The sequence below is a fragment of the Myotis daubentonii genome, chromosome 4 (genome assembly GCF_963259705.1).
Source record: "Myotis daubentonii chromosome 4, mMyoDau2.1, whole genome shotgun sequence".
Taxonomy (NCBI): domain Eukaryota; kingdom Metazoa; phylum Chordata; class Mammalia; order Chiroptera; family Vespertilionidae; genus Myotis; species Myotis daubentonii.
Window position 1 is genome coordinate 1431927 of NC_081843.1, and position 27037 is coordinate 1458963.

The window sequence follows — 27037 nt, forward strand, 5'->3', positions numbered from 1 at the left end:
TTTTATAACAAGTAAGTACTGGAACCTTAAGGATTTTAACTGATTCACACAAAAGACGCCAGAGAAGTTCGGCCTCAACTGTAAACATAGGCAGTATAGGGATTCCTTACAGACTTTCTACAGAAATTTTGAGGTGTATAAACATGAATTCCTAACATTTGAAAGCAAATTCAAGTGAAAACGCTCCCTAAAGTGCCCGGAGTTGTAAATATTATCAGTTTTCTCGTCATTTACCAGATTTCCACTGGTAATGTCTGGGATTAAAAAACAGCAGGAAATGTAGTAAGAATCGATTTACTTTTATTTCAAGCGTTTCTTACAAGTATATAATCATTTCTGGAAACTCTAATTGCGTATTTTAAGAGTTTTACCACAATTAGAGTGTTTTGTAACAAGTAAGTACTGGAATCGTAAGGATTTTAACTGATTCACACTAAAGACGCCAGAGAAGTTCGGCCTCAATTGTAAACATAGGCAGTATAGTCATTCCTTACAGACTTTCTACAAAAATTTTGAGCTGTATAAACATGAATGCCTAACATTTGATGACAAATTTAAGTGAAAACGCTCCCTAAAGTGCCCGGAGTTGTAAATATTATCAGTTTTCTGGTCTTTTACCAGCTCTCCACTGGTAATGTCTGGGATTAAAAAACGGCAGGAAATGTAGTAAGAATCCATTTACTTTTATTAAAGGGTTTCTTACAAGTATATAATCATTTCTGGAAACTCTAATTGCGTATTTTAAGAGTTTTACCACAATTAGAGTGTTTTGTAACAAGTAAGTACTGGAATCGTAAGGATTTTAACTGATTCACACTAAAGACGCCAGAGAAGTTCGGCCTCAATTGTAAACATAGGCAGTATAGTCATTCCTTACAGACTTTCTACAAAAATTTTGAGCTGTATAAACATGAATGCCTAACATTTGATGACAAATTTAAGTGAAAACGCTCCCTAAAGTGCCCGGAGTTGTAAATATTATCAGTTTTCTGGTCTTTTACCAGCTTTCCACTGGTAATGTCTGGGATTAAAAAACGGCAGGAAATGTAGTAAGAATCCATTTACTTTTATTAAAGGGTTTCTTACAAGTATATCATTTCTGGAAACTCTAATTGCGTATTTTAAGAGTTTTACCACAATTAGAGTGTTTTGTAACAAGTAAGTACTGGAATCGTAAGGATTTTAACTGATTCACACTAAAGACGCCAGAGAAGTTCGGCCTCAATTGTAAACATAGGCAGTATAGTCATTCCTTACAGACTTTCTACAAAAATTTTGAGCTGTATAAACATGAATGCCTAACATTTGATGACAAATTTAAGTGAAAACGCTCCCTAAAGTGCCCGGAGTTGTAAATATTATCAGTTTTCTGGTCATTTACCAGCTTTCCACTGGAAATGTCTGGGATTAAAAAACGGCAGGAAATGTAGTATGAATCCATTCACTTTTATTTCAAGGGTTTCTTATAAGTTTAAAATCATTTCTGGAAACTCTAATTGCGAATTTTAAGAGTTTTACCACAATTAGAGAGTTTTATAACAAGTAAGTACTGGAACCTTAAGGATTTTAACTGATTCACACAAAAGACGCCAGAGAAGTTCGGCCTCAACTGTAAACATAGGCAGTATAGGGATTCCTTACAGACTTTCTACAGAAATTTTGAGGTGTATAAACATGAATTCCTAACATTTGAAAGCAAATTCAAGTGAAAACGCTCCCTAAAGTGCCCGGAGTTGTAAATATTATCAGTTTTCTCGTCATTTACCAGATTTCCACTGGTAATGTCTGGGATTAAAAAACAGCAGGAAATGTAGTAAGAATCGATTTACTTTTATTTCAAGCGTTTCTTACAAGTATATAATCATTTCTGGAAACTCTAATTGCGTATTTTAAGAGTTTTACCACAATTAGAGTGTTTTGTAACAAGTAAGTACTGGAATCGTAAGGATTTTAACTGATTCACACTAAAGACGCCAGAGAAGTTCGGCCTCAATTGTAAACATAGGCAGTATAGTCATTCCTTACAGACTTTCTACAAAAATTTTGAGCTGTATAAACATGAATGCCTAACATTTGATGACAAATTTAAGTGAAAACGCTCCCTAAAGTGCCCGGAGTTGTAAATATTATCAGTTTTCTGGTCTTTTACCAGCTTTCCACTGGTAATGTCTGGGATTAAAAAACGGCAGGAAATGTAGTAAGAATCCATTTACTTTTATTAAAGGGTTTCTTACAAGTATATCATTTCTGGAAACTCTAATTGCGTATTTTAAGAGTTTTACCACAATTAGAGTGTTTTGTAACAAGTAAGTACTGGAATCGTAAGGATTTTAACTGATTCACACTAAAGACGCCAGAGAAGTTCGGCCTCAATTGTAAACATAGGCAGTATAGTCATTCCTTACAGACTTTCTACAAAAATTTTGAGCTGTATAAACATGAATGCCTAACATTTGATGACAAATTTAAGTGAAAACGCTCCCTAAAGTGCCCGGAGTTGTAAATATTATCAGTTTTCTGGTCATTTACCAGCTTTCCACTGGAAATGTCTGGGATTAAAAAACGGCAGGAAATGTAGTATGAATCCATTCACTTTTATTTCAAGGGTTTCTTATAAGTTAAAATCATTTCTGGAAACTCTAATTGCGAATTTTAAGAGTTTTACCACAATTAGAGAGTTTTATAACAAGTAAGTACTGGAACCTTAAGGATTTTAACTGATTCACACAAAAGACGCCAGAGAAGTTCGGCCTCAACTGTAAACATAGGCAGTATAGGGATTCCTTACAGACTTTCTACAGAAATTTTGAGGTGTATAAACATGAATTCCTAACATTTGAAAGCAAATTCAAGTGAAAACGCTCCCTAAAGTGGCCGGAGTTGTAAATATTATCAGTTTTCTCGTCATTTACCAGATTTCCACTGGTAATGTCTGGGATTAAAAAACAGCAGGAAATGTAGTAAGAATCGATTTACTTTTATTTCAAGCGTTTCTTACAAGTATATAATCATTTCTGGAAACTCTAATTGCGTATTTTAAGAGTTTTACCACAATTAGAGTGTTTTGTAACAAGTAAGTACTGGAATCGTAAGGATTTTAACTGATTCACACTAAAGACGCCAGAGAAGTTCGGCCTCAATTGTAAACATAGGCAGTATAGTCATTCCTTACAGACTTTCTACAAAAATTTTGAGCTGTATAAACATGAATGCCTAACATTTGATGACAAATTTAAGTGAAAACGCTCCCTAAATTGCCCGGAGTTGTAAATATTATCAGTTTTCTGGTCTTTTACCAGCTTTCCACTGGTAATATCTGGGATTAAAAAACGGCAGGAAATGTAGTAAGAATCCATTTACTTTTATTAAAGGGTTTCTTACAAGTATATAATCATTTCTGGAAACTCTAATTGCGTATTTTAAGAGTTTTACCACAATTAGAGAGTTTTGTAACAAGTAAGTACTGGAACCTTAAGGATTTTAACTGATTCACACAAAAGACGCCAGAGAAGTTCGGCCTCAATTGTAAACATTAGCAGTGAAGTCCTTACTTACAGTCTTTCTACAGAAATTTTGAGCTGTATAAACAAGAATTCCTAACATTTGAAAGCAAATTTAAGTGAAAACGCTCCCTAAAGTGCCCGGAGTTGTAAATATTATCAGTTTTCTGGTCATTTACCAGCTTTCCACTGGAAATGTCTGGGATTAAAAAACGGCAGGAAATGTAGTATGAATCCATTCACTTTTATTTCAAGGGTTTCTTATAAGTTTAAAATCATTTCTGGAAACTCTAATTGCGAATTTTAAGAGTTTTACCACAATTAGAGAGTTTTGTAACAAGTAAGTACTGGAACCTTAAGGATTTTAACTGATTCACACAAAAGACGCCAGAGAAGTTCGGCCTCAACTGTAAACATAGGCAGTATAGGGATTCCTTACAGACTTTCTACAGAAATTTTGAGGTGTATAAACATGAATTCCTAACATTTGAAAGCAAATTCAAGTGAAAACGCTCCATAAAGTGCCCGGAGTTGTAAATATTATCAGTTTTCTGGTCATTTACCAGACTTCCACTGGTAATGTCTGGGATGAAAAAACAGCAGGAAATGTAGTAACAATCGATTTACTTTTATTTCAAACGTTTCTTACAAGTATATAATCATTTCTGGAAACTCTAATTGCGTATTTTAAGAGTTTTACCACAATTAGAGTGTTTTGTAACAAGTAAGTACTGGAATCGTAAGGATTTTAACTGATTCACACTAAAGACGCCAGAGAAGTTCGGCCTCAATTGTAAACATAGGCAGTATAGTCATTCCTTACAGACTTTCTACAAAAATTTTGAGCTGTATAAACATGAATGCCTAACATTTGATGACAAATTTAAGTGAAAACGCTCCCTAAAGTGCCCGGAGTTGTAAATATTATCAGTTTTCTGGTCTTTTACCAGCTTTCCACTGGTAATGTCTGGGATTAAAAAACGGCAGGAAATGTAGTAAGAATCCATTTACTTTTATTAAAGGGTTTCTTACAAGTATATAATCATTTCTGGAAACTCTAATTGCGTATTTTAAGAGTTTTACCACAATTAGAGTGTTTTGTAACAAGTAAGTACTGGAATCGTAAGGATTTTAACTGATTCACACTAAAGACGCCAGAGAAGTTCGGCCTCAATTGTAAACATAGGCAGTATAGACATTCCTTACAGACTTTCTACAAAAATTTTGAGCTGTATAAACATGAATGCCTAACATTTGATGACAAATTTAAGTGAAAACGCTCCCTAAAGTGCCCGGAGTTGTAAATATTATCAGTTTTCTGGTCTTTTACCAGCTTTCCACTGGTAATGTCTGGGATTAAAAAACGGCAGGAAATGTAGTAAGAATCCATTTACTTTTATTAAAGGGTTTCTTACAAGTTTATAATCATTTCTGGAAACTCTAATTGCGTATTTTAAGAGTTTTACCACAATTAGAGTGTTTTGTAACAAGTAAGTACTGGAATCGTAAGGATTTTAACTGATTCACACTAAAGACGCCAGAGAAGTTCGGCCTCAATTGTAAACATTAGCAGTGAAGTCCTTACTTACAGACTTTCTACAGAAATTTTGAGCTGTATAAACAAGAATTCCTAACATTTGAAAGCAAATTTAAGTGAAAACGCTCCCTAAAGTGCCCGGAGTTGTAAATATTATCAGTTTTGTGGTCATTTACCAGCTTTCCTCTGGTAATGTCTGGGATTAAAAAACGGCAGGAAATGTAGTACGAATCCATTTACTTTTATTTCAAGGGTTTCTTACAAGTTTATAATCATTTCTGGAAACTCTAATTGCGTATTTTAAGAGATTTACCACAATTAGAGAGTTTTGTAACAAGTAAGTACTGGAACCTTAAGGATTTTAACTGATTCACACAAAAGACGCCAGAGAAGTTCGGCCTCAATTGTAAACATTAGCAGTGAAGTCCTTACTTACAGTCTTTCTACAGAAATTTTGAGCTGTATAAACAAGAATTCCTAACATTTGAAAGCAAATTTAAGTGAAAACGCTCCCTAAAGTGCCCGGAGTTGTAAATATTATCAGTTTTGTGGTCATTTACCAGCTTTCCACTGGAAATGTCTGGGATTAAAAAACGGCAGGAAATGTAGTATGAATCCATTCACTTTTATTTCAAGGGTTTCTTATAAGTTTAAAATCATTTCTGGAAACTCTAATTGCGAATTTTAAGAGTTTTACCACAATTAGAGAGTTTTGTAACAAGTAAGTACTGGAACCTTAAGGATTTTAACTGATTCACACAAAAGACGCCAGAGAAGTTCGGCCTCAACTGTAAACATAGGCAGTATAGGGATTCCTTACAGACTTTCTACAGAAATTTTGAGGTGTATAAAAATGAATTCCTAACATTTGAAAGCAAATTCAAGTGAAAACGCTCCCTAAAGTGCCCGGAGTTGTAAATATTATCAGTTTTCTGGTCATTTACCAGACTTCCACTGGTAATGTCTGGGATGAAAAAACAGCAGGAAATGTAGTAACAATCGATTTACTTTTATTTCAAACGTTTCTTACAAGTATATAATCATTTCTGGAAACTCTAATTGCGTATTTTAAGAGTTTTACCACAATTAGAGTGTTTTGTAACAAGTAAGTACTGGAATCGTAAGGATTTTAACTGATTCACACTAAAGACGCCAGAGAAGTTCGGCCTCAATTGTAAACATAGGCAGTATAGTCATTCCTTACAGACTTTCTACAAAAATTTTGAGCTGTATAAACATGAATGCCTAACATTTGATGACAAATTTAAGTGAAAACGCTCCCTAAAGTGCCCGGAGTTGTAAATATTATCAGTTTTCTGGTCTTTTACCAGCTTTCCACTGGTAATGTCTGGGATTAAAAAACGGCAGGAAATGTAGTAAGAATCCATTTACTTTTATTAAAGGGTTTCTTACAAGTATATAATCATTTCTGGAAACTCTAATTGCGTATTTTAAGAGTTTTACCACAATTAGAGTGTTTTGTAACAAGTAAGTACTGGAATCGTAAGGATTTTAACTGATTCACACTAAAGACGCCAGAGAAGTTCGGCCTCAATTGTAAACATAGGCAGTATAGACATTCCTTACAGACTTTCTACAAAAATTTTGAGCTGTATAAACATGAATGCCTAACATTTGATGACAAATTTAAGTGAAAACGCTCCCTAAAGTGCCCGGAGTTGTAAATATTATCAGTTTTCTGGTCTTTTACCAGCTTTCCACTGGTAATGTCTGGGATTAAAAAACGGCAGGAAATGTAGTAAGAATCCATTTACTTTTATTAAAGGGTTTCTTACAAGTTTATAATCATTTCTGGAAACTCTAATTGCGTATTTTAAGAGTTTTACCACAATTAGAGTGTTTTGTAACAAGTAAGTACTGGAATCGTAAGGATTTTAACTGATTCACACTAAAGACGCCAGAGAAGTTCGGCCTCAATTGTAAACATTAGCAGTGAAGTCCTTACTTACAGACTTTCTACAGAAATTTTGAGCTGTATAAACAAGAATTCCTAACATTTGAAAGCAAATTTAAGTGAAAACGCTCCCTAAAGTGCCCGGAGTTGTAAATATTATCAGTTTTGTGGTCATTTACCAGCTTTCCTCTGGTAATGTCTGGGATTAAAAAACGGCAGGAAATGTAGTATGAATCCATTCACTTTTATTTCAAGGGTTTCTTATAAGTTTAAAATCATTTCTGGAAACTCTAATTGCGAATTTTAAGAGTTTTACCACAATTAGAGAGTTTTGTAACAAGTAAGTACTGGAACCTTAAGGATTTTAACTGATTCACACAAAAGACGCCAGAGAAGTTCGGCCTCAACTGTAAACATAGGCAGTATAGGGATTCCTTACAGACTTTCTACAGAAATTTTGAGGTGTATAAACATGAATTCCTAACATTTGAAAGCAAATTCAAGTGAAAACGCTCCCTAAAGTGCCCGGAGTTGTAAATATTATCAGTTTTCTGGTCATTTACCAGACTTCCACTGGTAATGTCTGGGATGAAAAAACAGCAGGAAATGTAGTAACAATCGATTTACTTTTATTTCAAACGTTTCTTACAAGTATATAATCATTTCTGGAAACTCTAATTGCGTATTTTAAGAGTTTTACCACAATTAGAGTGTTTTGTAACAAGTAAGTACTGGAATCGTAAGGATTTTAACTGATTCACACTAAAGACGCCAGAGAAGTTCGGCCTCAATTGTAAACATAGGCAGTATAGTCATTCCTTACAGACTTTCTACAAAAATTTTGAGCTGTATAAACATGAATGCCTAACATTTGATGACAAATTTAAGTGAAAACGCTCCCTAAAGTGCCCGGAGTTGTAAATATTATCAGTTTTCTGGTCTTTTACCAGCTTTCCACTGGTAATGTCTGGGATTAAAAAACGGCAGGAAATGTAGTAAGAATCCATTTACTTTTATTAAAGGGTTTCTTACAAGTATATAATCATTTCTGGAAACTCTAATTGCGTATTTTAAGAGTTTTACCACAATTAGAGTGTTTTGTAACAAGTAAGTACTGGAATCGTAAGGATTTTAACTGATTCACACTAAAGACGCCAGAGAAGTTCGGCCTCAATTGTAAACATAGGCAGTATAGACATTCCTTACAGACTTTCTACAAAAATTTTGAGCTGTATAAACATGAATGCCTAACATTTGATGACAAATTTAAGTGAAAACGCTCCCTAAAGTGCCCGGAGTTGTAAATATTATCAGTTTTCTGGTCTTTTACCAGCTTTCCACTGGTAATGTCTGGGATTAAAAAACGGCAGGAAATGTAGTAAGAATCCATTTACTTTTATTAAAGGGTTTCTTACAAGTTTATAATCATTTCTGGAAACTCTAATTGCGTATTTTAAGAGTTTTACCACAATTAGAGTGTTTTGTAACAAGTAAGTACTGGAATCGTAAGGATTTTAACTGATTCACACTAAAGACGCCAGAGAAGTTCGGCCTCAATTGTAAACATTAGCAGTGAAGTCCTTACTTACAGACTTTCTACAGAAATTTTGAGCTGTATAAACAAGAATTCCTAACATTTGAAAGCAAATTTAAGTGAAAACGCTCCCTAAAGTGCCCGGAGTTGTAAATATTATCAGTTTTGTGGTCATTTACCAGCTTTCCTCTGGTAATGTCTGGGATTAAAAAACGGCAGGAAATGTAGTACGAATCCATTTACTTTTATTTCAAGGGTTTCTTACAAGTTTATAATCATTTCTGGAAACTCTAATTGCGTATTTTAAGAGATTTACCACAATTAGAGAGTTTTGTAACAAGTAAGTACTGGAACCTTAAGGATTTTAACTGATTCACACAAAAGACGCCAGAGAAGTTCGGCCTCAATTGTAAACATTAGCAGTGAAGTCCTTACTTACAGTCTTTCTACAGAAATTTTGAGCTGTATAAACAAGAATTCCTAACATTTGAAAGCAAATTTAAGTGAAAACGCTCCCTAAAGTGCCCGGAGTTGTAAATATTATCAGTTTTCTGGTCATTTACCAGCTTTCCACTGGAAATGTCTGGGATTAAAAAACGGCAGGAAATGTAGTATGAATCCATTCACTTTTATTTCAAGGGTTTCTTATAAGTTTAAAATCATTTCTGGAAACTCTAATTGCGAATTTTAAGAGTTTTACCACAATTAGAGAGTTTTGTAACAAGTAAGTACTGGAACCTTAAGGATTTTAACTGATTCACACAAAAGACGCCAGAGAAGTTCGGCCTCAACTGTAAACATAGGCAGTATAGGGATTCCTTACAGACTTTCTACAGAAATTTTGAGGTGTATAAACATGAATTCCTAACATTTGAAAGCAAATTCAAGTGAAAACGCTCCCTAAAGTGCCCGGAGTTGTAAATATTATCAGTTTTCTGGTCATTTACCAGACTTCCACTGGTAATGTCTGGGATGAAAAAACAGCAGGAAATGTAGTAACAATCGATTTACTTTTATTTCAAACGTTTCTTACAAGTATATAATCATTTCTGGAAACTCTAATTGCGTATTTTAAGAGTTTTACCACAATTAGAGTGTTTTGTAACAAGTAAGTACTGGAATCGTAAGGATTTTAACTGATTCACACTAAAGACGCCAGAGAAGTTCGGCCTCAATTGTAAACATAGGCAGTATAGTCATTCCTTACAGACTTTCTACAAAAATTTTGAGCTGTATAAACATGAATGCCTAACATTTGATGACAAATTTAAGTGAAAACGCTCCCTAAAGTGCCCGGAGTTGTAAATATTATCAGTTTTCTGGTCTTTTACCAGCTTTCCACTGGTAATGTCTGGGATTAAAAAACGGCAGGAAATGTAGTAAGAATCCATTTACTTTTATTAAAGGGTTTCTTACAAGTATATAATCATTTCTGGAAACTCTAATTGCGTATTTTAAGAGTTTTACCACAATTAGAGTGTTTTGTAACAAGTAAGTACTGGAATCGTAAGGATTTTAACTGATTCACACTAAAGACGCCAGAGAAGTTCGGCCTCAATTGTAAACATAGGCAGTATAGACATTCCTTACAGACTTTCTACAAAAATTTTGAGCTGTATAAACATGAATGCCTAACATTTGATGACAAATTTAAGTGAAAACGCTCCCTAAAGTGCCCGGAGTTGTAAATATTATCAGTTTTCTGGTCTTTTACCAGCTTTCCACTGGTAATGTCTGGGATTAAAAAACGGCAGGAAATGTAGTAAGAATCCATTTACTTTTATTAAAGGGTTTCTTACAAGTTTATAATCATTTCTGGAAACTCTAATTGCGTATTTTAAGAGTTTTACCACAATTAGAGAGTTTTGTAACAAGTAAGTACTGGAACCGTAAGGATTTTAACTGATTCACACAAAAGACGCCAGAGAAGTTCGGCCTCAATTGTAAACATACGTAGTATAGTCATTCCTTACAGTCTTTCTACAGAAATTTTGAGCTGTATAAACATGAATTCCTAACATTTGAAAGCAAATTCAAGTGAAAACGCTCCCTAAAGTGTCCGGAGTTGTAAATATTATCAGTTTTCTGGTCATTTACCAGCTTTCCACTGGTAATGTCTGGGATTAAAAAACCGCAGGAAATGTAGTAAGAATCCATTTACTTTTATTTCAAGCGTTTCTTACAAGTACATAATCATTTCTGGAAATTCTAATTGCGTATTTTAAGAGTTTTACCACAATTAGAGAGTTTTGTAACAAGTAAGTACTGGAACCGTAAGGATTTTAACTGATCTCAGAAAAGACCCCAGAGAAGTTCGGCCTCAATTGTAAACATGAGCAGTGAAGTCCTTACTTACAGTCTTTCTACAGAAATTTTGAGCTGTATAATCAAGAATTCCTAACATTTGAAAGCAAATTTAAGTGAACACGCTCCCTAAAGTGCCCGGAGTTGCAAATATTATCAGTTTTGTGGTCATTTACCAGCTTTCCACTGGTAATGTCTGGGATTAAAAAACGGCAGGAAATGTAGTACGAATCCATTTACTTTTATTTCAAGCGTTTCTTACAAGTTTATAATCATTTCTGGAAACTCTAATTGCGTATTTTAAGAGTTTTACCACAATTAGAGAGTTTTGTAACAAGTAAGTACTGGAACCGTAAGGATTTTAACTGATTCACACAAAAGACGCCAGAGAAGTTCGGCCTCAATTGTAAACATAGGCAGTATAGTCATTCCTCACAGACTTTCTACAAAAATTTTGAGCTGTATAAACATGAATGCCTAACATTTGATGACAAATTTAAGTGAAAACGCTCCCTAAAGTGCCCGGAGTTGTAAATATTATCAGTTTTCTGGTCATTTACCAGCTTTCCACTGGAAATGTCTGGGATTAAAAAACGGCAGGAAATGTAGTATGAATCCATTCACTTTTATTTCAAGGGTTTCTTATAAGTTTAAAATCATTTCTGGAAACTCTAATTGCGAATTTTAAGAGTTTTACCACAATTAGAGAGTTTTGTAACAAGTAAGTACTGGAACCTTAAGGATTTTAACTGATTCACACAAAAGACGCCAGAGAAGTTCGGCCTCAACTGTAAACATAGGCAGTATAGGGATTCCTTACAGACTTTCTACAGAAATTTTGAGGTGTATAAACATGAATTCCTAACATTTGAAAGCAAATTCAAGTGAAAACGCTCCCTAAAGTGCCCGGAGTTGTAAATATTATCAGTTTTCTCGTCATTTACCAGATTTCCACTGGTAATGTCTGGGATTAAAAAACAGCAGGAAATGTAGTAAGAATCGATTTACTTTTATTTCAAGCGTTTCTTACAAGTATATAATCATTTCTGGAAACTCTAATTGCGTATTTTAAGAGTTTTACCACAATTAGAGTGTTTTGTAACAAGTAAGTACTGGAATCGTAAGGATTTTAACTGATTCACACTAAAGACGCCAGAGAAGTTCGGCCTCAATTGTAAACATAGGCAGTATAGTCATTCCTTACAGACTTTCTACAAAAATTTTGAGCTGTATAAACATGAATGCCTAACATTTGATGACAAATTTAAGTGAAAACGCTCCCTAAATTGCCCGGAGTTGTAAATATTATCAGTTTTCTGGTCTTTTACCAGCTTTCCACTGGTAATGTCTGGGATTAAAAAACGGCAGGAAATGTAGTAAGAATCCATTTACTTTTATTAAAGGGTTTCTTACAAGTATATAATCATTTCTGGAAACTCTAATTGCGTATTTTAAGAGTTTTACCACAATTAGAGTGTTTTGTAACAAGTAAGTACTGGTATCGTAAGGATTTTAACTGATTCACACTAAAGACGCCAGAGAAGTTCGGCCTCAATTGTAAACATTAGCAGTGAAGTCCTTACTTACAGACTTTCTACAGAAATTTTGAGCTGTATAAACAAGAATTCCTAACATTTGAAAGCAAATTTAAGTGAAAACGCTCCCTAAAGTGCCCGGAGTTGTAAATATTATCAGTTTTGTGGTCATTTACCAGCTTTCCTCTGGTAATGTCTGGGATTAAAAAACGGCAGGAAATGTAGTACGAATCCATTTACTTTTATTTCAAGGGTTTCTTACAAGTTTATAATCATTTCTGGAAACTCTAATTGCGTATTTTAAGAGATTTACCACAATTAGAGAGTTTTGTAACAAGTAAGTACTGGAACCTTAAGGATTTTAACTGATTCACACAAAAGACGCCAGAGAAGTTCGGCCTCAATTGTAAACATTAGCAGTGAAGTCCTTACTTACAGTCTTTCTACAGAAATTTTGAGCTGTATAAACAAGAATTCCTAACATTTGAAAGCAAATTTAAGTGAAAACGCTCCCTAAAGTGCCCGGAGTTGTAAATATTATCAGTTTTCTGGTCATTTACCAGCTTTCCACTGGAAATGTCTGGGATTAAAAAACGGCAGGAAATGTAGTATGAATCCATTCACTTTTATTTCAAGGGTTTCTTATAAGTTTAAAATCATTTCTGGAAACTCTAATTGCGAATTTTAAGAGTTTTACCACAATTAGAGAGTTTTGTAACAAGTAAGTACTGGAACCTTAAGGATTTTAACTGATTCACACAAAAGACGCCAGAGAAGTTCGGCCTCAACTGTAAACATAGGCAGTATAGGGATTCCTTACAGACTTTCTACAGAAATTTTGAGGTGTATAAACATGAATTCCTAACATTTGAAAGCAAATTCAAGTGAAAACGCTCCCTAAAGTGCCCGGAGTTGTAAATATTATCAGTTTTCTCGTCATTTACCAGATTTCCACTGGTAATGTCTGGGATTAAAAAACAGCAGGAAATGTAGTAAGAATCGATTTACTTTTATTTCAAGCGTTTCTTACAAGTATATAATCATTTCTGGAAACTCTAATTGCGTATTTTAAGAGTTTTACCACAATTAGAGTGTTTTGTAACAAGTAAGTACTGGAATCGTAAGGATTTTAACTGATTCACACTAAAGACGCCAGAGAAGTTCGGCCTCAATTGTAAACATAGGCAGTATAGTCATTCCTTACAGACTTTCTACAAAAATTTTGAGCTGTATAAACATGAATGCCTAACATTTGATGACAAATTTAAGTGAAAACGCTCCCTAAAGTGCCCGGAGTTGTAAATATTATCAGTTTTCTGGTCTTTTACCAGCTTTCCACTGGTAATGTCTGGGATTAAAAAACGGCAGGAAATGTAGTAAGAATCCATTTACTTTTATTAAAGGGTTTCTTACAAGTTTATAATCATTTCTGGAAACTCTAATTGCGTATTTTAAGAGTTTTACCACAATTAGAGAGTTTTGTAACAAGTAAGTACTGGAACCGTAAGGATTTTAACTGATTCACACAAAAGACGCCAGAGAAGTTCGGCCTCAATTGTAAACATTAGCAGTGAAGTCCTTACTTACAGACTTTCTACAGAAATTTTGAGCTGTATAAACAAGAATTCCTAACATTTGAAAGCAAATTTAAGTGAAAACGCTCCCTAAAGTGCCCGGAGTTGTAAATATTATCAGTTTTGTGGTCATTTACCAGCTTTCCTCTGGTAATGTCTGGGATTAAAAAACGGCAGGAAATGTAGTACGAATCCATTTACTTTTATTTCAAGGGTTTCTTACAAGTTTATAATCATTTCTGGAAACTCTAATTGCGTATTTTAAGAGATTTACCACAATTAGAGAGTTTTGTAACAAGTAAGTACTGGAACCTTAAGGATTTTAACTGATTCACACAAAAGACGCCAGAGAAGTTCGGCCTCAATTGTAAACATTAGCAGTGAAGTCCTTACTTACAGTCTTTCTACAGAAATTTTGAGCTGTATAAACAAGAATTCCTAACATTTGAAAGCAAATTTAAGTGAAAACGCTCCCTAAAGTGCCCGGAGTTGTAAATATTATCAGTTTTCTGGTCATTTACCAGCTTTCCACTGGAAATGTCTGGGATTAAAAAACGGCAGGAAATGTAGTATGAATCCATTCACTTTTATTTCAAGGGTTTCTTATAAGTTTAAAATCATTTCTGGAAACTCTAATTGCGAATTTTAAGAGTTTTACCACAATTAGAGAGTTTTGTAACAAGTAAGTACTGGAACCTTAAGGATTTTAACTGATTCACACAAAAGACGCCAGAGAAGTTCGGCCTCAACTGTAAACATAGGCAGTATAGGGATTCCTTACAGACTTTCTACAGAAATTTTGAGGTGTATAAACATGAATTCCTAACATTTGAAAGCAAATTCAAGTGAAAACGCTCCCTAAAGTGCCCGGAGTTGTAAATATTATCAGTTTTCTCGTCATTTACCAGATTTCCACTGGTAATGTCTGGGATTAAAAAACAGCAGGAAATGTAGTAAGAATCGATTTACTTTTATTTCAAGCGTTTCTTACAAGTATATAATCATTTCTGGAAACTCTAATTGCGTATTTTAAGAGTTTTACCACAATTAGAGTGTTTTGTAACAAGTAAGTACTGGAATCGTAAGGATTTTAACTGATTCACACTAAAGACGCCAGAGAAGTTCGGCCTCAATTGTAAACATAGGCAGTATAGTCATTCCTTACAGACTTTCTACAAAAATTTTGAGCTGTATAAACATGAATGCCTAACATTTGATGACAAATTTAAGTGAAAACGCTCCCTAAAGTGCCCGGAGTTGTAAATATTATCAGTTTTCTGGTCTTTTACCAGCTTTCCACTGGTAATGTCTGGGATTAAAAAACGGCAGGAAATGTAGTAAGAATCCATTTACTTTTATTAAAGGGTTTCTTACAAGTTTATAATCATTTCTGGAAACTCTAATTGCGTATTTTAAGAGTTTTACCACAATTAGAGAGTTTTGTAACAAGTAAGTACTGGAACCTTAAGGATTTTAACTGATTCACACAAAAGACGCCAGAGAAGTTCGGCCTCAATTGTAAACATACGTAGTATAGTCATTCCTTACAGTCTTTCTACAGAAATTTTGAGCTGTATAAACATGAATTCCTAACATTTGAAAGCAAATTCAAGTGAAAACGCTCCCTAAAGTGTCCGGAGTTGTAAATATTATCAGTTTTCTGGTCATTTACCAGCTTTCCACTGGTAATGTCTGGGATTAAAAAACCGCAGGAAATGTAGTAAGAATCCATTTACTTTTATTTCAAGCGTTTCTTACAAGTACATAATCATTTCTGGAAATTCTAATTGCGTATTTTAAGAGTTTTACCACAATTAGAGAGTTTTGTAACAAGTAAGTACTGGAACCGTAAGGATTTTAACTGATCTCAGAAAAGACCCCAGAGAAGTTCGGCCTCAATTGTAAACATGAGCAGTGAAGTCCTTACTTACAGTCTTTCTACAGAAATTTTGAGCTGTATAATCAAGAATTCCTAACATTTGAAAGCAAATTTAAGTGAACACGCTCCCTAAAGTGCCCGGAGTTGCAAATATTATCAGTTTTGTGGTCATTTACCAGCTTTCCACTGGTAATGTCTGGGATTAAAAAACGGCAGGAAATGTAGTACGAATCCATTTACTTTTATTTCAAGCGTTTCTTACAAGTTTATAATCATTTCTGGAAACTCTAATTGCGTATTTTAAGAGTTTTACCACAATTAGAGAGTTTTGTAACAAGTAAGTACTGGAACCGTAAGGATTTTAACTGATTCACACAAAAGACGCCAGAGAAGTTCGGCCTCAACTGTAAACATAGGCAGTATAGGGATTCCTTACAGACTTTCTACAGAAATTTTGAGGTGTATAAACATGAATTCCTAACATTTGAAAGCAAATTCAAGTGAAAACGCTCCCTAAAGTGCCCGGAGTTGTAAATATTATCAGTTTTCTCGTCATTTACCAGATTTCCACTGGTAATGTCTGGGATTAAAAAACAGCAGGAAATGTAGTAAGAATCGATTTACTTTTATTTCAAGCGTTTCTTACAAGTATATAATCATTTCTGGAAACTCTAATTGCGTATTTTAAGAGTTTTACCACAATTAGAGTGTTTTGTAACAAGTAAGTACTGGAATCGTAAGGATTTTAACTGATTCACACTAAAGACGCCAGAGAAGTTCGGCCTCAATTGTAAACATAGGCAGTATAGTCATTCCTTACAGACTTTATACAAAAATTTTGAGCTGTATAAACATGAATGCCTAACATTTGATGACAAATTTAAGTGAAAACGCTCCCTAAAGTGCCCGGAGTTGTAAATATTATCAGTTTTCTGGTCTTTTACCAGCTTTCCACTGGTAATGTCTGGGATTAAAAAACGGCAGGAAATGTAGTAAGAATCCATTTACTTTTATTAAAGGGTTTCTTACAAGTTTATAATCATTTCTGGAAACTCTAATTGCGTATTTTAAGAGTTTTACCACAATTAGAGAGTTTTGTAACAAGTAAGTACTGGAACCGTAAGGATTTTAACTGATTCACACAAAAGACGCCAGAGAAGTTCGGCCTCAATTGTAAACATACGTAGTATAGTCATTCCTTACAGTCTTTCTACAGAAATTTTGAGCTGTATAAACATGAATTCCTAACATTTGAAAGCAAATTCAAGTGAAAACGCTCCCTAAAGTGTCCGGAGTTGTAAATATTATCAGTTTTCTGGTCATTTACCAGCTTTCCACTGGTAATGTCTGGGATTAAAAAACCGCAGGAAATGTAGTAAGAATCCATTTACTTTTATTTCAAGCGTTTCTTACAAGTACATAATCATTTCTGGAAATTCTAATTGCGTATTTTAAGAGTTTTACCACAATTAGAGAGTTTTGTAACAAGTAAGTACTGGAACCGTAAGGATTTTAACTGATCTCAGAAAAGACCCCAGAGAAGTTCGGCCTCAATTGTAAACATGAGCAGTGAAGTCCTTACTTACAGTCTTTCTACAGAAATTTTGAGCTGTATAATCAAGAATTCCTAACATTTGAAAGCAAATTTAAGTGAACACGCTCCCTAAAGTGCCCGGAGTTGCAAATATTATCAGTTTTGTGGTCATTTACCAGCTTTCCACTGGTAATGTCTGGGATTAAAAAACGGCAGGAAATGTAGTACGAATCCATTTACTTTTATTTCAAGCGTTTCTTACAAGTTTATAATCATTTCTGGAAACTCTAATTGCGTATTTTAAGAGTTTTACCACAATTAGAGAGTTTTGTAAAAAGTAAAGACAGGAACCGTAAGGATTTTAACTGATTCACACAAAAGACGCCAGAGAAGTTCGGCCTCAATTGTAAACATAGGCAGTATAGTCATTCCTCACAGACTTTCTACAAAAATTTTGAGCTGTATAAACATGAATGCCTAACATTTGATGACAAATTTAAGTGAAAACGCTCCCTAAAGTGCCCGGAGTTGTAAATATTATCAGTTTTCTGGTCATTTACCAGCTTTCCACTGGAAATGTCTGGGATTAAAAAACGGCAGGAAATGTAGTATGAATCCATTCACTTTTATTTCAAGGGTTTCTTATAAGTTTAAAATCATTTCTGGAAACTCTAATTGCGAATTTTAAGAGTTTTACCACAATTAGAGAGTTTTGTAACAAGTAAGTACTGGAACCTTAAGGATTTTAACTGATTCACACAAAAGACGCCAGAGAAGTTCGGCCTCAACTGTAAACATAGGCAGTATAGGGATTCCTTACAGACTTTCTACAGAAATTTTGAGGTGTATAAACATGAATTCCTAACATTTGAAAGCAAATTCAAGTGAAAACGCTCCCTAAAGTGCCCGGAGTTGTAAATATTATCAGTTTTCTCGTCATTTACCAGATTTCCACTGGTAATGTCTGGGATTAAAAAACAGCAGGAAATGTAGTAAGAATCGATTTACTTTTATTTCAAGCGTTTCTTACAAGTATATAATCATTTCTGGAAACTCTAATTGCGTATTTTAAGAGTTTTACCACAATTAGAGTGTTTTGTAACAAGTAAGTACTGGAATCGTAAGGATTTTAACTGATTCACACTAAAGACGCCAGAGAAGTTCGGCCTCAATTGTAAACATAGGCAGTATAGTCATTCCTTACAGACTTTCTACAAAAATTTTGAGCTGTATAAACATGAATGCCTAACATTTGATGACAAATTTAAGTGAAAACGCTCCCTAAATTGCCCGGAGTTGTAAATATTATCAGTTTTCTGGTCTTTTACCAGCTTTCCACTGGTAATGTCTGGGATTAAAAAACGGCAGGAAATGTAGTAAGAATCCATTTACTTTTATTAAAGGGTTTCTTACAAGTATATAATCATTTCTGGAAACTCTAATTGCGTATTTTAAGAGTTTTACCACAATTAGAGTGTTTTGTAACAAGTAAGTACTGGTATCGTAAGGATTTTAACTGATTCACACTAAAGACGCCAGAGAAGTTCGGCCTCAATTGTAAACATTAGCAGTGAAGTCCTTACTTACAGACTTTCTACAGAAATTTTGAGCTGTATAAACAAGAATTCCTAACATTTGAAAGCAAATTTAAGTGAAAACGCTCCCTAAAGTGCCCGGAGTTGTAAATATTATCAGTTTTGTGGTCATTTACCAGCTTTCCTCTGGTAATGTCTGGGATTAAAAAACGGCAGGAAATGTAGTACGAATCCATTTACTTTTATTTCAAGGGTTTCTTACAAGTTTATAATCATTTCTGGAAACTCTAATTGCGTATTTTAAGAGATTTACCACAATTAGAGAGTTTTGTAACAAGTAAGTACTGGAACCTTAAGGATTTTAACTGATTCACACAAAAGACGCCAGAGAAGTTCGGCCTCAATTGTAAACATTAGCAGTGAAGTCCTTACTTACAGTCTTTCTACAGAAATTTTGAGCTGTATAAACAAGAATTCCTAACATTTGAAAGCAAATTTAAGTGAAAACGCTCCCTAAAGTGCCCGGAGTTGTAAATATTATCAGTTTTCTGGTCATTTACCAGCTTTCCACTGGAAATGTCTGGGATTAAAAAACGGCAGGAAATGTAGTATGAATCCATTCACTTTTATTTCAAGGGTTTCTTATAAGTTTAAAATCATTTCTGGAAACTCTAATTGCGAATTTTAAGAGTTTTACCACAATTAGAGAGTTTTGTAACAAGTAAGTACTGGAACCTTAAGGATTTTAACTGATTCACACAAAAGACGCCAGAGAAGTTCGGCCTCAACTGTAAACATAGGCAGTATAGGGATTCCTTACAGACTTTCTACAGAAATTTTGAGGTGTATAAACATGAATTCCTAACATTTGAAAGCAAATTCAAGTGAAAACGCTCCCTAAAGTGCCCGGAGTTGTAAATATTATCAGTTTTCTCGTCATTTACCAGATTTCCACTGGTAATGTCTGGGATTAAAAAACAGCAGGAAATGTAGTAAGAATCGATTTACTTTTATTTCAAGCGTTTCTTACAAGTATATAATCATTTCTGGAAACTCTAATTGCGTATTTTAAGAGTTTTACCACAATTAGAGTGTTTTGTAACAAGTAAGTACTGGAATCGTAAGGATTTTAACTGATTCACACTAAAGACGCCAGAGAAGTTCGGCCTCAATTGTAAACATAGGCAGTATAGTCATTCCTTACAGACTTTCTACAAAAATTTTGAGCTGTATAAACATGAATGCCTAACATTTGATGACAAATTTAAGTGAAAACGCTCCCTAAAGTGCCCGGAGTTGTAAATATTATCAGTTTTCTGGTCTTTTACCAGCTTTCCACTGGTAATGTCTGGGATTAAAAAACGGCAGGAAATGTAGTAAGAATCCATTTACTTTTATTAAAGGGTTTCTTACAAGTTTATAATCATTTCTGGAAACTCTAATTGCGTATTTTAAGAGTTTTACCACAATTAGAGAGTTTTGTAACAAGTAAGTACTGGAACCGTAAGGATTTTAACTGATTCACACAAAAGACGCCAGAGAAGTTCGGCCTCAATTGTAAACATACGTAGTATAGTCATTCCTTACAGTCTTTCTACAGAAATTTTGAGCTGTATAAACATGAATTCCTAACATTTGAAAGCAAATTCAAGTGAAAACGCTCCCTAAAGTGTCCGGAGTTGTAAATATTATCAGTTTTCTGGTCATTTACCAGCTTTCCACTGGTAATGTCTGGGATTAAAAAACCGCAGGAAATGTAGTAAGAATCCATTTACTTTTATTTCAAGCGTTTCTTACAAGTACATAATCATTTCTGGAAATTCTAATTGCGTATTTTAAGAGTTTTACCACAATTAGAGAGTTTTGTAACAAGTAAGTACTGGAACCGTAAGGATTTTAACTGATCTCAGAAAAGACCCCAGAGAAGTTCGGCCTCAATTGTAAACATGAGCAGTGAAGTCCTTACTTACAGTCTTTCTACAGAAATTTTGAGCTGTATAATCAAGAATTCCTAACATTTGAAAGCAAATTTAAGTGAACACGCTCCCTAAAGTGCCCGGAGTTGCAAATATTATCAGTTTTGTGGTCATTTACCAGCTTTCCACTGGTAATGTCTGGGATTAAAAAACGGCAGGAAATGTAGTACGAATCCATTTACTTTTATTTCAAGCGTTTCTTACAAGTTTATAATCATTTCTGGAAACTCTAATTGCGTATTTTAAGAGTTTTACCACAATTAGAGAGTTTTGTAACAAGTAAGTACTGGAACCGTAAGGATTTTAACTGATTCACACAAAAGACGCCAGAGAAGTTCGGCCTCAACTGTAAACATAGGCAGTATAGGGATTCCTTACAGACTTTCTACAGAAATTTTGAGGTGTATAAACATGAATTCCTAACATTTGAAAGCAAATTCAAGTGAAAACGCTCCCTAAAGTGCCCGGAGTTGTAAATATTATCAGTTTTCTCGTCATTTACCAGATTTCCACTGGTAATGTCTGGGATTAAAAAACAGCAGGAAATGTAGTAAGAATCGATTTACTTTTATTTCAAGCGTTTCTTACAAGTATATAATCATTTCTGGAAACTCTAATTGCGTATTTTAAGAGTTTTACCACAATTAGAGTGTTTTGTAACAAGTAAGTACTGGAATCGTAAGGATTTTAACTGATTCACACTAAAGACGCCAGAGAAGTTCGGCCTCAATTGTAAACATAGGCAGTATAGTCATTCCTTACAGACTTTATACAAAAATTTTGAGCTGTATAAACATGAATGCCTAACATTTGATGACAAATTTAAGTGAAAACGCTCCCTAAAGTGCCCGGAGTTGTAAATATTATCAGTTTTCTGGTCTTTTACCAGCTTTCCACTGGTAATGTCTGGGATTAAAAAACGGCAGGAAATGTAGTAAGAATCCATTTACTTTTATTAAAGGGTTTCTTACAAGTTTATAATCATTTCTGGAAACTCTAATTGCGTATTTTAAGAGTTTTACCACAATTAGAGAGTTTTGTAACAAGTAAGTACTGGAACCGTAAGGATTTTAACTGATTCACACAAAAGACGCCAGAGAAGTTCGGCCTCAATTGTAAACATACGTAGTATAGTCATTCCTTACAGTCTTTCTACAGAAATTTTGAGCTGTATAAACATGAATTCCTAACATTTGAAAGCAAATTCAAGTGAAAACGCTCCCTAAAGTGTCCGGAGTTGTAAATATTATCAGTTTTCTGGTCATTTACCAGCTTTCCACTGGTAATGTCTGGGATTAAAAAACCGCAGGAAATGTAGTAAGAATCCATTTACTTTTATTTCAAGCGTTTCTTACAAGTACATAATCATTTCTGGAAATTCTAATTGCGTATTTTAAGAGTTTTACCACAATTAGAGAGTTTTGTAACAAGTAAGTACTGGAACCGTAAGGATTTTAACTGATCTCAGAAAAGACCCCAGAGAAGTTCGGCCTCAATTGTAAACATGAGCAGTGAAGTCCTTACTTACAGTCTTTCTACAGAAATTTTGAGCTGTATAATCAAGAATTCCTAACATTTGAAAGCAAATTTAAGTGAACACGCTCCCTAAAGTGCCCGGAGTTGCAAATATTATCAGTTTTGTGGTCATTTACCAGCTTTCCACTGGTAATGTCTGGGATTAAAAAACGGCAGGAAATGTAGTACGAATCCATTTACTTTTATTTCAAGCGTTTCTTACAAGTTTATAATCATTTCTGGAAACTCTAATTGCGTATTTTAAGAGTTTTACCACAATTAGAGAGTTTTGTAAAAAGTAAAGACAGGAACCGTAAGGATTTTAACTGATTCACACAAAAGACGCCAGAGAAGTTCGGCCTCAATTGTAAACATAGGCAGTATAGTCATTCCTCACAGACTTTCTACAAAAATTTTGAGCTGTATAAACATGAATGCCTAACATTTGATGACAAATTTAAGTGAAAACGCTCCCTAAAGTGCCCGGAGTTGTAAATATTATCAGTTTTCTGGTCATTTACCAGCTTTCCACTGGAAATGTCTGGGATTAAAAAACGGCAGGAAATGTAGTATGAATCCATTCACTTTTATTTCAAGGGTTTCTTATAAGTTTAAAATCATTTCTGGAAACTCTAATTGCGAATTTTAAGAGTTTTACCACAATTAGAGAGTTTTGTAACAAGTAAGTACTGGAACCTTAAGGATTTTAACTGATTCACACAAAAGACGCCAGAGAAGTTCGGCCTCAACTGTAAACATAGGCAGTATAGGGATTCCTTACAGACTTTCTACAGAAATTTTGAGGTGTATAAACATGAATTCCTAACATTTGAAAGCAAATTCAAGTGAAAACGCTCCCTAAAGTGCCCGGAGTTGTAAATATTATCAGTTTTCTCGTCATTTACCAGATTTCCACTGGTAATGTCTGGGATTAAAAAACAGCAGGAAATGTAGTAAGAATCGATTTACTTTTATTTCAAGCGTTTCTTACAAGTATATAATCATTTCTGGAAACTCTAATTGCGTATTTTAAGAGTTTTACCACAATTAGAGTGTTTTGTAACAAGTAAGTACTGGAATCGTAAGGATTTTAACTGATTCACACTAAAGACGCCAGAGAAGTTCGGCCTCAATTGTAAACATAGGCAGTATAGTCATTCCTTACAGACTTTCTACAAAAATTTTGAGCTGTATAAACATGAATGCCTAACATTTGATGACAAATTTAAGTGAAAACGCTCCCTAAATTGCCCGGAGTTGTAAATATTATCAGTTTTCTGGTCTTTTACCAGCTTTCCACTGGTAATGTCTGGGATTAAAAAACGGCAGGAAATGTAGTAAGAATCCATTTACTTTTATTAAAGGGTTTCTTACAAGTATATAATCATTTCTGGAAACTCTAATTGCGTATTTTAAGAGTTTTACCACAATTAGAGTGTTTTGTAACAAGTAAGTACTGGTATCGTAAGGATTTTAACTGATTCACACTAAAGACGCCAGAGAAGTTCGGCCTCAATTGTAAACATTAGCAGTGAAGTCCTTACTTACAGACTTTCTACAGAAATTTTGAGCTGTATAAACAAGAATTCCTAACATTTGAAAGCAAATTTAAGTGAAAACGCTCCCTAAAGTGCCCGGAGTTGTAAATATTATCAGTTTTGTGGTCATTTACCAGCTTTCCTCTGGTAATGTCTGGGATTAAAAAACGGCAGGAAATGTAGTACGAATCCATTTACTTTTATTTCAAGGGTTTCTTACAAGTTTATAATCATTTCTGGAAACTCTAATTGCGTATTTTAAGAGATTTACCACAATTAGAGAGTTTTGTAACAAGTAAGTACTGGAACCTTAAGGATTTTAACTGATTCACACAAAAGACGCCAGAGAAGTTCGGCCTCAATTGTAAACATTAGCAGTGAAGTCCTTACTTACAGTCTTTCTACAGAAATTTTGAGCTGTATAAACAAGAATTCCTAACATTTGAAAGCAAATTTAAGTGAAAACGCTCCCTAAAGTGCCCGGAGTTGTAAATATTATCAGTTTTCTGGTCATTTACCAGCTTTCCACTGGAAATGTCTGGGATTAAAAAACGGCAGGAAATGTAGTATGAATCCATTCACTTTTATTTCAAGGGTTTCTTATAAGTTTAAAATCATTTCTGGAAACTCTAATTGCGAATTTTAAGAGTTTTACCACAATTAGAGAGTTTTGTAACAAGTAAGTACTGGAACCTTAAGGATTTTAACTGATTCACACAAAAGACGCCAGAGAAGTTCGGCCTCAACTGTAAACATAGGCAGTATAGGGATTCCTTACAGACTTTCTACAGAAATTTTGAGGTGTATAAACATGAATTCCTAACATTTGAAAGCAAATTCAAGTGAAAACGCTCCATAAAGTGCCCGGAGTTGTAAATATTATCAGTTTTCTGGTCATTTACCAGACTTCCACTGGTAATGTCTGGGATGAAAAAACAGCAGGAAATGTAGTAACAATCGATTTACTTTTATTTCAAACGTTTCTTACAAGTATATAATCATTTCTGGAAACTCTAATTGCGTATTTTAAGAGTTTTACCACAATTAGAGTGTTTTGTAACAAGTAAGTACTGGAATCGTAAGGATTTTAACTGATTCACACTAAAGACGCCAGAGAAGTTCGGCCTCAATTGTAAACATAGGCAGTATAGTCATTCCTTACAGACTTTCTACAAAAATTTTGAGCTGTATAAACATGAATGCCTAACATTTGATGACAAATTTAAGTGAAAACGCTCCCTAAAGTGCCCGGAGTTGTAAATATTATCAGTTTTCTGGTCTTTTACCAGCTTTCCACTGGTAATGTCTGGGATTAAAAAACGGCAGGAAATGTAGTAAGAATCCATTTACTTTTATTAAAGGGTTTCTTACAAGTATATAATCATTTCTGGAAACTCTAATTGCGTATTTTAAGAGTTTTACCACAATTAGAGTGTTTTGTAACAAGTAAGTACTGGAATCGTAAGGATTTTAACTGATTCACACTAAAGACGCCAGAGAAGTTCGGCCTCAATTGTAAACATAGGCAGTATAGACATTCCTTACAGACTTTCTACAAAAATTTTGAGCTGTATAAACATGAATGCCTAACATTTGATGACAAATTTAAGTTAAAACGCTCCCTAAAGTGCCCGGAGTTGTAAATATTATCAGTTTTCTGGTCTTTTACCAGCTTTCCACTGGTAATGTCTGGGATTAAAAAACGGCAGGAAATGTAGTAAGAATCCATTTACTTTTATTAAAGGGTTTCTTACAAGTTTATAATCATTTCTGGAAACTCTAATTGCGTATTTTAAGAGTTTTACCACAATTAGAGTGTTTTGTAACAAGTAAGTACTGGAATCGTAAGGATTTTAACTGATTCACACTAAAGACGCCAGAGAAGTTCGGCCTCAATTGTAAACATTAGCAGTGAAGTCCTTACTTACAGACTTTCTACAGAAATTTTGAGCTGTATAAACAAGAATTCCTAACATTTGAAAGCAAATTTAAGTGAAAACGCTCCCTAAAGTGCCCGGAGTTGTAAATATTATCAGTTTTGTGGTCATTTACCAGCTTTCCTCTGGTAATGTCTGGGATTAAAAAACGGCAGGAAATGTAGTACGAATCCATTTACTTTTATTTCAAGGGTTTCTTACAAGTTTATAATCATTTCTGGAAACTCTAATTGCGTATTTTAAGAGATTTACCACAATTAGAGAGTTTTGTAACAAGTAAGTACTGGAACCTTAAGGATTTTAACTGATTCACACAAAAGACGCCAGAGAAGTTCGGCCTCAATTGTAAACATTAGCAGTGAAGTCCTTACTTACAGTCTTTCTACAGAAATTTTGAGCTGTATAAACAAGAATTCCTAACATTTGAAAGCAAATTTAAGTGAAAACGCTCCCTAAAGTGCCCGGAGTTGTAAATATTATCAGTTTTCTGGTCATTTACCAGCTTTCCACTGGAAATGTCTGGGATTAAAAAACGGCAGGAAATGTAGTATGAATCCATTCACTTTTATTTCAAGGGTTTCTTATAAGTTTAAAATCATTTCTGGAAACTCTAATTGCGAATTTTAAGAGTTTTACCACAATTAGAGAGTTTTGTAACAAGTAAGTACTGGAACCTTAAGGATTTTAACTGATTCACACAAAAGACGCCAGAGAAGTTCGGCCTCAACTGTAAACATAGGCAGTATAGGGATTCCTTACAGACTTTCTACAGAAATTTTGAGGTGTATAAACATGAATTCCTAACATTTGAAAGCAAATTCAAGTGAAAACGCTCCATAAAGTGCCCGGAGTTGTAAATATTATCAGTTTTCTGGTCATTTACCAGACTTCCACTGGTAATGTCTGGGATGAAAAAACAGCAGGAAATGTAGTAACAATCGATTTACTTTTATTTCAAACGTTTCTTACAAGTATATAATCATTTCTGGAAACTCTAATTGCGTATTTTAAGAGTTTTACCACAATTAGAGTGTTTTGTAACAAGTAAGTACTGGAATCGTAAGGATTTTAACTGATTCACACTAAAGACGCCAGAGAAGTTCGGCCTCAATTGTAAACATAGGCAGTATAGTCATTCCTTACAGACTTTCTACAAAAATTTTGAGCTGTATAAACATGAATGCCTAACATTTGATGACAAATTTAAGTGAAAACGCTCCCTAA